Raw genomic sequence first — 12,632 nt, 5'->3', positions numbered from 1 at the left:
TCTTCTCCAGGGACCCTGGATGCTCACGATCCAGGGCCAGGCCCCTGGCTGGGCGTCTGTACCCCCCACCACGTGCGAGGTGCCATCGTCAGCAGCCATGGGCCGGAGCCCGCAGGTCCTGTAACCAGAAACTCATCACCATCCTGCTCGACGGCTCGCTGCTGTCCCGGCTGAAGGGGTCAGCCGTCTGCCCTCCCCACGAGGCACTGCATGGACAGCGAGGCCAGAGAGCCCCGTGGGGCAGGCGGGCGGCCGCCCCCATTTCTGCTGGAGCCCCGCAGGCGAGTTGTGCCAGCAGCCCGGGCGCTGCAAGGAGCCGAGGCTCCCGCGTGGGGCTGGGGAAGCCGTGGTGTGGCCACGGGGGACAAGCGGGCACCCTCCAGGGAACCCCATCAGGTTGCCCAAGCTCCCTCCCAGAGCCTCGGCCACTTACCTACAACTGTCCCAGGCGCCGTGCGCAGGCCAGCACAGGGCCAGCAGGATGAGGAGACGGAGCAGATGCATCGCTGCCAGCGGCATGTGCCAGCTGCCAGAACCGAGGGCTTGTTGCCACCAGTGCAGCAGCCAACAGAGTGCCCGCAGGGCTCGCGGTGCCCACGGTGCCCACGGCAACGGGGCTGATGTCACAGAGTCGCTGGTTCCAGGGGCTGGGCACGGTGGTCTCTAGGGGCGGGGGGGGAAAACATGGGGGTTTCCAAGCAGCAGGGGAAGCAGAAGCTGGGATCGGACACCCCCGACAGACCCAGCTGAATGCTCTGCTTGCGGGACGGGGTGTGCAGGCCCCGTGGCAGGCAGCAGCGCCCGGCCCCAGCACTGCCTGCCAGCGGCGAGCAGGAAAAAACCCAGTGTGGCACCACAGCCTCTTGGGGGAGTTCACCGCCCCCCTGCTCTCCGCAGCCCTCTGCCACCAGGTCCTTCTCAAAACTCGTACACCGGAGAACAGAACTGCTACAGACAGCAGCACACGCGTGTGTGTGGCAAAGCCCATCTGGTTCCAGCCGCGCAAGCACGCAGGGATGTGCAGCCACCTCAGCCCACCAGAGCCGAGCAGTGTCACCCTTCCCGCACACAGCACAGGGCAGCACAGAGGCAGCACCGGCCACGTCAGCCCCAGCAACACCCTCTGGCAGGCGCCGTGTCCTCACTCTCCAGCAGTTGTCTCGCTGTTCTGGGCCAACACGGACAAGGGCGGTTGTGGCCCCTGGTGTGCGTGGCCAAGGACAGGCAGCTGCAAGCTCCAGGCAGAGGAGGCTGCTCCTGCTCTCAGCCCCACGTGCCATTCTCCATGGCCTTGGGAAATGCTGCAGCAGCCTCAGCTCCTCAGTCTGCCTCCTACGGCCGGCGGCAGAGCCGTGCTCACGTGCGGGATGCAGGGCAGTCATGGCAGAGAAGCAGGAGGCAGCCGCCTGCGTTGCGCTTGCTGATCAGGGCCGCTCCCTGGAGGGGCGAGAGCAGTGGCTTGAAGCGTGGCAGCCTCAAAGCTGGTGAAGGGTGCGGGAGCTCCCTGCTGCCATCCTGGCTTGTGTGGACAGACGTCAGGCACACAGCTGAGCGCCCGCCCAGCCTGGTCCCGAGGGTGCCAGGGCAGGCTCCCACTGAAAGCGGAATAGCTGCTGTCAAAGCCCTTGAGGCACCAGGGCTGGGCCCCAGAGAAACAGGACTCGAGGCTGCTTTGTTTTGGGGAAGTTGACCTGAAGGTGAGGCCCCAGATCTGCTTCGAGAGAGCAGGCAGAAGGCGGCCTGAGAGAAGACGACTCGTCCTCTGTGGCTCTTCTGGTCAGCCAGACCCTAATCACAGTTGTCTTTAAGCCCGGCCTGCCACTCAAAGCCTATTTGGAGCCCAGCTGGATACCAGATTGCCAGCCAGAGGCAACGTAGAGCCCGCCTAGACCACACGTCAGCCAGCCAGAGCCTACTCACAGCCCTCTTGGACCTCAGCTGGCCAGCCAGAGCCTACTCAGAGCCCTTGTGGCCTGCAGCCCAACTGCCAGAGCCTACTTGGAGCCGATGTTGTAAGAGTCGGTCAGAAGATCAGCATTGTCTCAACATTGTCATCAGGGACATGGACAGGAAGGTACCCGACAATGGCCTGTTTGGAACACAGTTGCCAATCCCAAGAGTGGAATGAGGTGCAAAGGCTCCTGAATACAGAACTGTGCGGCACAGTGAGCGCTGTGCTGTTCTCCTGAGCACTGAGGCGTGTGGTACAGAGTGCTGTGCTATTGTTCGGTACCTGAGCCTAACCAGAGCTGACCGCATAGCCGCTGTCAAAAAAGATGGGTTGCAACTGTTGCCATAACATCAATGAAGAAATCATGAACTTTAGGCGAACTTTGCTTTATTATAATACCAAAACACACCTCCTGGTTGAAGGCTGCCCGCCTCTAAGACTGACCACGCCTTGGACACTCCCCCTCGTGCATGCGCAGTAGCCTCATTCGAGAAGGGCGGAGATCCCTGATGCAGAGGTGGAGCAAGGTGTGTCACTAAGCATAAAAGATGACTCCTGGACAACGAAAATTCAAAGCTTCCCCACCGAGGATCATGGCGACCGACGACGGAGCACTACCTGACCCAGGACCATTAGGACATCTTGAGATCAGCGGTGGTAGCTATAACCTCCCCTTCTCTTCTTTTTAAACTTTACTTTTCCCCTTTCTTTCACCCATCTCTAGCTTCACAGGCAACACAACACAGTTTCACTGTTTGATTGGTGCTATCCCCTTTGGTGTTGGTCACCTTAATTTTGCACTTTCGAGATCGTAGCAAACGAACCATCACAAGTCCACCGAGTGGACCGTGACAGATGTGGACACAAAAGTTGGCCAGCCAGATCAAAATTGGAGTTGTCTTTGAGCCCGGCCTGCCACCCTGAGAGAGCCAGTTGGGTACTAGCTGGCCAGACAGAGACAATGTTGAGCCTGCCTGGACCGCTGGTTTGATACAAGGAAATGATCACCTGCTTTGCAACTTATTTACTTATAGCAACTTATAATGATTTCTGAATATTGTTTAATAATCCTGCTTGCCCTGACTGTTCTGTGGAAGTTTACCAAGGACTACTGTGTCCATCAAAGCAAAGCCGTTTTCTGTGGAAACTTATCAAGAATTAGTATGTTCAGCAAAAATAAGAGACATGTCCTTGGAAAGCAGATGGGTTCTAACTAGTTCAGTCTTTATAGTGAATAGATAACCATATATGGACGGTAGAAACTGATATACTGGGGCTTTTAGATAAGATAGAGAAGATAACAGCTCTTGTTGTTCAAGAAAGTGGCTAAGAGAATCTGCGCATGCTCCGAGGAAAAGTACAAGGTGAGGAGGACTGTGAGCCTTCCTCCAACAGACCCCAGAGACGCCCCCCAGGAGGCAATGCGCAGGTGCAAAGAGAACATAAACTGCTGACACCAGCCTCTAGAGCTAACCCAGCCTCACTCATGCATATGTATGTTTGTGTTATGTAATCAATGAATATGTATATCCAGAGTCGATAAGTTTCTAGTAAAATGTGCTGTTGGGGTGCAAGCTTTGTGGGGAAATCCCCTCGCACCCCAGCGCTGGAGTAAACATACCTGCTGTATAAGTCTCTGAGTTGAATAGAGTCTGTTTCCGCGAATCACTGTCCCCAAGACCTCTGGCCCCCTGTGACCAGTGGCCCCTTCTCCCACCGCACCCTCCCCCTCCTCTCCGACCAGGCTCGGGGTCACCCCTCAGAGTGACTCTTTCCCCTTGTGCCCGACTTGGCCGCCTGCAGCCTCATTTTCAGGTGCTGGGCATGGAATCCTTGTCTTGGACAGGAGACAGAATGGAACTGAAGCATCGTGAGCTGTGAAACTTGGGAATTTTATTCAACAACTAAGACAACATTTTTTTGTGCAGTCGGAGGAGCATGGGCAGGACCGAGAAGGCTGTTGACGCTGAGGCTGCCGTTGGCTCAGCAGTCAGAGCCCTTGCAGGAGGCGGTCATGGTGCACTGCAGCCTGCACTGGATCCTGTCCATCCTGGTGCTCAGGCCTTCCCTCAGGTTCTGCATGAGCTCCTGCAACCAAGTAGAGAGTTCCACCAACTTCTGCACTAGAAGGGGGAAGGAGCTGAACCCGCCTGATTGTGTTGGTGTTGGCCTTGGCGTCTGAAGGGGGGTTGAGGGGAAGGCTGGCCGTGGCGTTGGAGCAGCCGTTACTGCTGGGCTCAGCCCCATCTGTTCTAGGATCCAGTCGTAAAAGTGCTGAGTGGAGGTGTAGATTCCCAGCCGTTTTGCTCTCGTACAGCCTCTCCCCCAGCTGGTCACCCCAACCAGCCAGAAGTGGTCAGCACTGTTGTCTTTGCAGACGAGAGGAGCACCGCTGTCACCCTGCAGTGGAGGAGAGAGGGTCAAGGTGGTGTCGGGTGGCCGCTGGCAGCACTAGGGCCGGCTCCTTCTCTCTGTCAGCACCCCCCAGAGCTGTATGCGCTGCACAGAGAGGCTCTGCTCAGGTGCTGGGGGCGACAGGACCTTGTCTGAGAGGGGGTCATGGGCCCGTGGGGTAGGACTCGTGCTCCTCTCGTGCTCCACCCAGCAATGCTGGCTGGGTGCAAGAGGGATGTTCCAGGGCTGGGACCTGGACCTCGGTGCTGCCAGGAGTGCTGGATGGGCTTTCTGGGCAGAGTCCCAGGCCTCTGGGACAGTGGGGCCCTGGGCAAGGGCCTGCAGCTGGGGAAGGGGAGGTGAGCCCCGCCAGCGGCGGGGACCCAGCGGTGGGAGGGCGACTGGCCAGGCAAAGCCCGCGCCAGGGTGTTTGGGCGGCTGTGCCGGGGCTGCCTGTGCCGCTGGGTGCTGCCTTGTCGCAGGCTCCTACCTGGCAGGTGTCGATGCCGCCCTGCGGGTAGCCAGCGCACAGGTTGTGGGGGTGGACGGCCCCTTGGTACGACCGGCTGCTGTTGCAGAGGTTGAGGTCGATGAGGTGGACCTTGGCCTCCTGCAGAACATCCGTTGGTCCTTCAGCTGTGAGCAGAGAAAGGAATTAACGCCCGGCAGCTCGTTGCCAGGTCTCCTGCCCTGTCTGGGTGAACCCTTCCCTGGGGCTTGGCTTTGCACCGGCGTTGCCCTTCTGTCTCGCCGTGGGCCCTGGGCCAGGCCCATCTCTCCATGGGCACACGTCCCCGCAGCCGCGCTCTGGCTCTTGCCTCTGCTGTCAGGAAGCCCAGCCCGCCTCCCCCGTGTGCCGAGCTCGCACTTGGGACGCGAGCGCTCTTTGGGAACTCACCTCTCGCTGTCGTGGACCCCCAGCCACTGATGTAGCAGGTTGTCAGTTCTGACACTTTCAGCGAGGCGTCGGGCACGCAGGCGAGTTGTATGGAGTTGCTGCACTGGACAGGCTGGTCCAACTCCAGCAGCGCAATGTCGTTCCTCTGCGAGATGCTGCTGTAATCCTCGTGAACCAGCAGCCGTTTAATATTGCGCACTTGGGCCTCCGGGCCCAGCTGAGTCAAGCGGGTGGCCCCAACCACCACGCGCCACGTGGTGATGTGCCTGGAAGGCAGATGGGGAGAGGGCTCAGAGGGAGAGGAACCACGTGCTGCAGCAGCCCAGCAGTTCCCTGCCCTTTGCTTCACACAGGGGAGAGGAAAGCAGTGCTACGGAGGGCGCGACTGCCCCTGCATGCCTTGGGCTCAAGGCGTGTCAAGCTGGAGGCTGCTAGAAAGCCGTGGCAGGAGCCCAACTCTCTCCTGAGCAGCGTCTCAGCCGGGCTCTGCAGTGCCCAGGCACTGGGCATACCGCAAGGAAAGGGGACGGGAGTAGCACGTGGTGCTGCGGGTGGGGCATCCGCGAGTGCCAGGGGATATCCCTGTTCCTGGCCCTCCTTACCTGGCCTTGGTGAAGCAGTGGGCTGCTGTGAGGACCCACTGTGGGCTGATGAGGGACCCTCCACACACATGTCCCGTGCCTCTTCTCCAGGGACCCTGGATGCTCACGATCCAGGGCCAGGCCCCTGGCTGGGCGTCTGTACCCCCCACCACGTGCGAGGTGCCATCGTCAGCAGCCATGGGCCGGAGCCCGCAGGTCCTGTAACCAGAAACTCATCACCATCCTGCTCGACGGCTCGCTGCTGTCCCGGCTGAAGGGGTCAGCCGTCTGCCCTCCCCACGAGGCACTGCATGGACAGCGAGGCCAGAGAGCCCCGTGGGGCAGGCGGGCGGCCGCCCCCATTTCTGCTGGAGCCCCGCAGGCGAGTTGTGCCAGCAGCCCGGGCGCTGCAAGGAGCCGAGGCTCCCGCGTGGGGCTGGGGAAGCCGTGGTGTGGCCACGGGGGACAAGCGGGCACCCTCCAGGGAACCCCATCAGGTTGCCCAAGCTCCCTCCCAGAGCCTCGGCCACTTACCTACAACTGTCCCAGGCGCCGTGCGCAGGCCAGCACAGGGCCAGCAGGATGAGGAGACGGAGCAGATGCATCGCTGCCAGCGGCATGTGCCAGCTGCCAGAACCGAGGGCTTGTTGCCACCAGTGCAGCAGCCAACAGAGTGCCCGCAGGGCTCGCGGTGCCCACGGTGCCCACGGCAACGGGGCTGATGTCACAGAGTCGCTGGTTCCAGGGGCTGGGCACGGTGGTCTCTAGGGGCGGGGGGGGAAAACATGGGGGTTTCCAAGCAGCAGGGGAAGCAGAAGCTGGGATCGGACACCCCCGACAGACCCAGCTGAATGCTCTGCTTGCGGGACGGGGTGTGCAGGCCCCGTGGCAGGCAGCAGCGCCCGGCCCCAGCACTGCCTGCCAGCGGCGAGCAGGAAAAAACCCAGTGTGGCACCACAGCCTCTTGGGGGAGTTCACCGCCCCCCTGCTCTCCGCAGCCCTCTGCCACCAGGTCCTTCTCAAAACTCGTACACCGGAGAACAGAACTGCTACAGACAGCAGCACACGCGTGTGTGTGGCAAAGCCCATCTGGTTCCAGCCGCGCAAGCACGCAGGGATGTGCAGCCACCTCAGCCCACCAGAGCCGAGCAGTGTCACCCTTCCCGCACACAGCACAGGGCAGCACAGAGGCAGCACCGGCCACGTCAGCCCCAGCAACACCCTCTGGCAGGCGCCGTGTCCTCACTCTCCAGCAGTTGTCTCGCTGTTCTGGGCCAACACGGACAAGGGCGGTTGTGGCCCCTGGTGTGCGTGGCCAAGGACAGGCAGCTGCAAGCTCCAGGCAGAGGAGGCTGCTCCTGCTCTCAGCCCCACGTGCCATTCTCCATGGCCTTGGGAAATGCTGCAGCAGCCTCAGCTCCTCAGTCTGCCTCCTACGGCCGGCGGCAGAGCCGTGCTCACGTGCGGGATGCAGGGCAGTCATGGCAGAGAAGCAGGAGGCAGCCGCCTGCGTTGCGCTTGCTGATCAGGGCCGCTCCCTGGAGGGGCGAGAGCAGTGGCTTGAAGCGTGGCAGCCTCAAAGCTGGTGAAGGGTGCGGGAGCTCCCTGCTGCCATCCTGGCTTGTGTGGACAGACGTCAGGCACACAGCTGAGCGCCCGCCCAGCCTGGTCCCGAGGGTGCCAGGGCAGGCTCCCACTGAAAGCGGAATAGCTGCTGTCAAAGCCCTTGAGGCACCAGGGCTGGGCCCCAGAGAAACAGGACTCGAGGCTGCTTTGTTTTGGGGAAGTTGACCTGAAGGTGAGGCCCCAGATCTGCTTCGAGAGAGCAGGCAGAAGGCGGCCTGAGAGAAGACGACTCGTCCTCTGTGGCTCTTCTGGTCAGCCAGACCCTAATCACAGTTGTCTTTAAGCCCGGCCTGCCACTCAAAGCCTATTTGGAGCCCAGCTGGATACCAGATTGCCAGCCAGAGGCAACGTAGAGCCCGCCTAGACCACACGTCAGCCAGCCAGAGCCTACTCACAGCCCTCTTGGACCTCAGCTGGCCAGCCAGAGCCTACTCAGAGCCCTTGTGGCCTGCAGCCCAACTGCCAGAGCCTACCTGCAGCCATCTTGGACCAAAGCTGGACACCCAGATCTTACTCGGAGTTGTCCTTGAGGCCGGCATGCAGGAAGGTCAACAACGCATGAAGATGGGATCTGGCTAGCACAGGGATGGTGGGCTGGTCCACATGGGCTCCAAGTAGGCTCAGCTTGGATTACCTGCGGTCCAGGAGGACTCTAAATTGCCTCTGGCTGGCCAGCTGGTGTCCAGCTGGGCTCTAAGTAGGCTCTGTGTGCCATGCCAGGCTCAAAGACTACTGTCAGTAGGACTGACTGGCCAGCTTTAGTGTTCCGGGCTTCAAGTGGGCTCTGACTAGCACGCTGCAGGCCACAAGGGCTCTGAGTAGGCTCTTGCTGGCAGGATGTGGTCCAAGAGGGCTCTGAGAGCCAGAGCCCACCTTCCTGCATTGATAGCCCGAGCCTATGTTCCTTTGGTTAGCCAGAGCCAATATCCCTTTGATTAGCCAGAGAGCAAGACCCTACCTTCCCTCATTGTTAGCCAGAGAGCCAGAGCCCACCTTCCTACCTTGTTAGCCACAGAGACAGAGCCCATCTTCCTACCTTGTTACCCAGGGCCCGCCTTAATGTGTTATTACCCTGAGACACAAAACCCAACTTACTGTGTTGGTTGCCAGATAACCAGAGCACCTTTCCTGCGTTGGTAGCCAGAGCCCAGTTGCCTGCATCGTTAGACACAGAGACAGAGGCGACCTTCCTTCATTGTGATCCTGTGAGACATATTCCACCGTCCTGCACTGTTAGCCAGAGACACAGAGATCACCTTTCTGACTTCACCAGAGAGCCAGAACCCACCCTCCTGCATTCACCAGAGTCCAATTTCTTGCGTTAGTCAGTGTTAGACCCCACGTCCGAATCTTGTTATCCAGAGAGCCACAGCCCAGCTTCCTGTATTACTAGCCAGAGAGCCAGAGCCCACTTTCTTGCATTAACGAGCGAGACTGCCAGAGCCACCTTCCTTGCGTTCTTTGCCAGAGAACTAGAGCCCAGCTTCTTGTGTTGTTAGCCAGAGACCCAGAGGCCACATTCCTTCCCTAGCCCATCAGCCAGAAAGTCAGAGATCAACTTCCTTTCCCAGACAATTAGTCAGAGAGAGCCAGAAGCCACCTTCCTTCCTTAGCCCATTAGCCAGAGATCCAGAGGCCACCTTCCACCCCTAGATCATTAGCTAGACAGAGAGAGGCCACATTCCTTCCCTAGCCCATTAGCCAGAGAGCCAGAGGCAACCTTCCTTCCCTAGCTAATCAGCCAGAGAGCCAGAGGCCACCTTCCTTCCCTAGCCCATTAGCCTGAGCCAGAGGCCGCCTTCCTTCCCTTGCCCATCAGAAAGAGGCCACCTTCATTCCCTAGTCAATTCGCTAGAGAGACAGAGACCACCTTCCTTCCCTAACCCATCAGCCAGGGAGCCAGAGGCAGCCTTCCTTCCCTACCCCATCAATCCATTAGCCAGAGGCCACCTTCTTACCCTAGCCCATCAATCCATTAGCAACAGGCCACCCTCCTGAACTAGACCATCAGCAATAGAGCGAGAGACCACCGTCCTTCCCTAGCCAATCAGGCAGGGAGCCGGAGGCCACCTTATATCCCCAGCCTATAAGCCAGAGAGAGAGAGGCCACCTTCCTTCCCTAGCCCACCAGCGAGAGAGCCAGAGGCCGCCTTCCTTCCTTAGAATATTAGCGAGAGCGGCAGAAGCCACCCTGGCTCTCTGGCTGATAAGCTAGGGAAGGAAGGTGGCCTCTGGATGTTGGCTAACAGGGTAGGGAAGGATGGTGGCCTTGGTTTTCTGTACAGTGGGCTAGGGAGCCACTTTAATCCCTAGCCCATCAGCTAGAGAGCCATAGGCCACCTTCCTTTCCCAGCCCATTAGCTAGAGAGCTAGAAGCCACCTTCCTTCCCTAGTATATATACCAGAGAGCCAGGGGTGACCCTCCTTCCCTCGTTCATTAGCCAGATGCTACCTTTCTTCCTAGCTGATTAGCCAGAGAGACAGATGCCACGTTCCTTCCCTAGCCCATCAGCCAGAAAGCCAGAGGCCACCTTACTTCCTAGCTCATTAGCCACAGAGCCTGAGCTCACCTTCCAGCGTTGTCCAGAGCTCACCTTCCTGCACTAGCCAGAGTCCAACTTCCTGCGTTAGCCAGTGTTAGAACCCACGTTCCTACCTTGTTATCCAGAGAGCCACAGTCCACCTTCCTGCATTACCAGCCACAGGGTCAGGGCCACCTTCTTGCATTAATTAGCCACATTGCCAGAGCCACCTTCCTTTCATTAGCCAGAGCCCACCTTCCTTGTGTTCTTTGCCAGAGAGCTAGAGACCAGCTTCCTGTGTTGTTAGCCAGAGAGCCAGAGGCTGCCTTCCTTCCATAGCCCATTAGCCAGAAAGCCAGAGGCCACCTTCATTCCCTAGCCCATTAGCCAGAGAGCGAGAGGCTGTCTGCCTTCCCTAGACCATCAGCCAGAGACCCAGAGCCCACCTTCCTTCCCTAGCCCATCAGCCACAGGCCCCTTCCTTCCCTAGCCCTTTAGCCAGAGGTCACCTTCCTTCCCTAGCCCTTTAGCCCTTTAGCCAGAAGGAACCTTCCTTCCCTAGCCCATTAGTTAGAGAGTCAGAGGCCACCTTCCTTCCCTAGCCCATTAGCAGGAGAGCCAGGAGCCACCTTCCTTCCCCAGCCCCTTAGCCAGAGAGCCAGAGGCTGCTTTCCTTCCCTAGCCCATCAGCCAGATACCACCTTCCTTCCCTAGCCCATCAGCCAGAGGCCATCTTCCTTCCCTAGCCCATTAGCCAGAGAGCCAGAGGCTACCTTCCTTCCCTCGCCCATTAGCCAGAGAGTCAGAGGCCACCTTCCTTCCCTAGCCCATCATCCAGAGCCTCCTCAGAGCCCTTTTTCACCTGTTCAGGACAGCCAGACACCTACATCTCTAGCTGGTTAGTCAGAGCCTACTCAGAGCCTCATGGACCACCCCTAGCCAACAGAGTCTACTCAGAGCATTCCTGTGACACAGACAGCCAGGTCAGACCCCTGAAACCAGCCAGCCATCGCCACCTTGGAGATGTCTTCATGTCTGGCCTGCCACCCAGAGCCGATTGAGCTCAAGAGAGCCAGGTGGACCTCAGCTAGCCATTCGGAGGCAACGTAGAGCCCGCCTGGACCATAGGTCAGCCAGGTGGAGTCTATTCTGAGTGTTCTTGGACCCCAGCTTGCCAGCCAGATCCTACTGAGAGCCCTTTTGGCCTGCAGGCTGCCAGCCACAGCCTACCTGGAGCCCTCTTGCTCCAAAGCTGGCCAGCCATATCATACTCAGAGTTGTCTTTCAGTCCTTTTGGCCTGCCACCCAGAGCCTCCTTAGAGCCCAGCAGGACACCACCTAGCCAGCCAGAGGCAACGTGGAGCATCTCAAGGGAGCCAGGAAAAGAGGAGGAGAATTTCCAGGACTAATCTCTTGCCCCTCCAGCCCACTGCTAAGTAGCTGAGTGCTTTCTAAATCAAGTCTTGCTACCCAGGAAGCCTCACCCGTCACCTTTATATTCTAGTCCCTCACTATTTTATCACTTTGTACTGTCATCCTGCAATTTACTACAAAAGCTCTACCATAGCTGAGAGAATGAATACGAGCCCAGTGTTACACCCTCCTGTTATTTAATGAACTTCAGCTGTCAGCTGACAGTGAGATGCACCAAGGGTCCCTTCAAGGGTCTGTTGGTGAGTCCCCAGCTCCACATACTATAACCTACTGCTGTGGCTCCTGCCTTAAGTATTTACAGCATATTTTCCCTTTCCCAGCATCCAATCTCTGCTATCCTGGCTTGGCAACTTTGCAACTCCTTATTTAATCTTTTTCTGGCATCTGGAGCACATTTCATAGAACCATTTGGCTTGGAAAAGACCTTTAAGATGATCAAGTCCAACCATAAACCCAGCACTGCCAAGTCCACCACTAGTCCCCTCCACGTTTCACCCACAGCCCGGGTGCACTCACAGCTGCAGCCCCGGGGAAGAAAGGGAGACAGGCGGGCACTTTCTCTCTCCAGGAGCAAAGCTTGCTCCCTGCCCAGCTCCGCTCGGGGGAGGGGGGGGTGGGGGGTGTGGAGGGTGGAGAAGGGGCTCCAGCTCCCAGCCCCTGACAGGGAAAGTGCTGCAGCCTCCAGGTGCCTCTCGCCCAGCACAAGAGCCCCCCCGCCCTGTGCTCCGGGGCAACCTCCCCCTCAGACCCTCCCCAGCCCAGCGGCTGCCGTGCAGGGACACAGATCCCACAGGAGGGCGAGCGCAGCCCACGGCCAGCAGAGGTTGGGCAGGACCGAGGGCCCCCTGCCCCAGGCACGCCCCTCTCGCACAAGGGATGCCCCCAGCCCTGCGGCATGGGGCAGGGGGTGTCACCTCCCCCCCCAACCCCACCCCCAGAGCTCCCCCCGCAGCCCTGGTCCCTGCTCAGCCCCGCTCGCAAGCCCTGCCCCGTCCACAGCTGAGCATCCCAGCAGCACCGGCACCCAGAGCTGCCCTCCAGCTTTCGGCCGGCGAGGGGATGCAGCCACCACACCCCCAGCATCCCCCACCTCTCCCACTCCGCGGGGGCCATGGGGACACACTCACGGGAGGATCCCCGATGCCAGACGGGCTGTTGCCCCCATTGCCAGGGCAACTGGGCGTGCCGGCCGGCCCCAACACTGCCATGGCAATGGTGGGGATGCG

The sequence above is a fragment of the Strix uralensis genome, chromosome 7 (assembly GCF_047716275.1).
Source record: "Strix uralensis isolate ZFMK-TIS-50842 chromosome 7, bStrUra1, whole genome shotgun sequence".
Taxonomy (NCBI): domain Eukaryota; kingdom Metazoa; phylum Chordata; class Aves; order Strigiformes; family Strigidae; genus Strix; species Strix uralensis.
The sequence above is the reverse complement of the archived record's forward strand: the minus strand, read 5'-3'. Positions refer to the sequence as shown.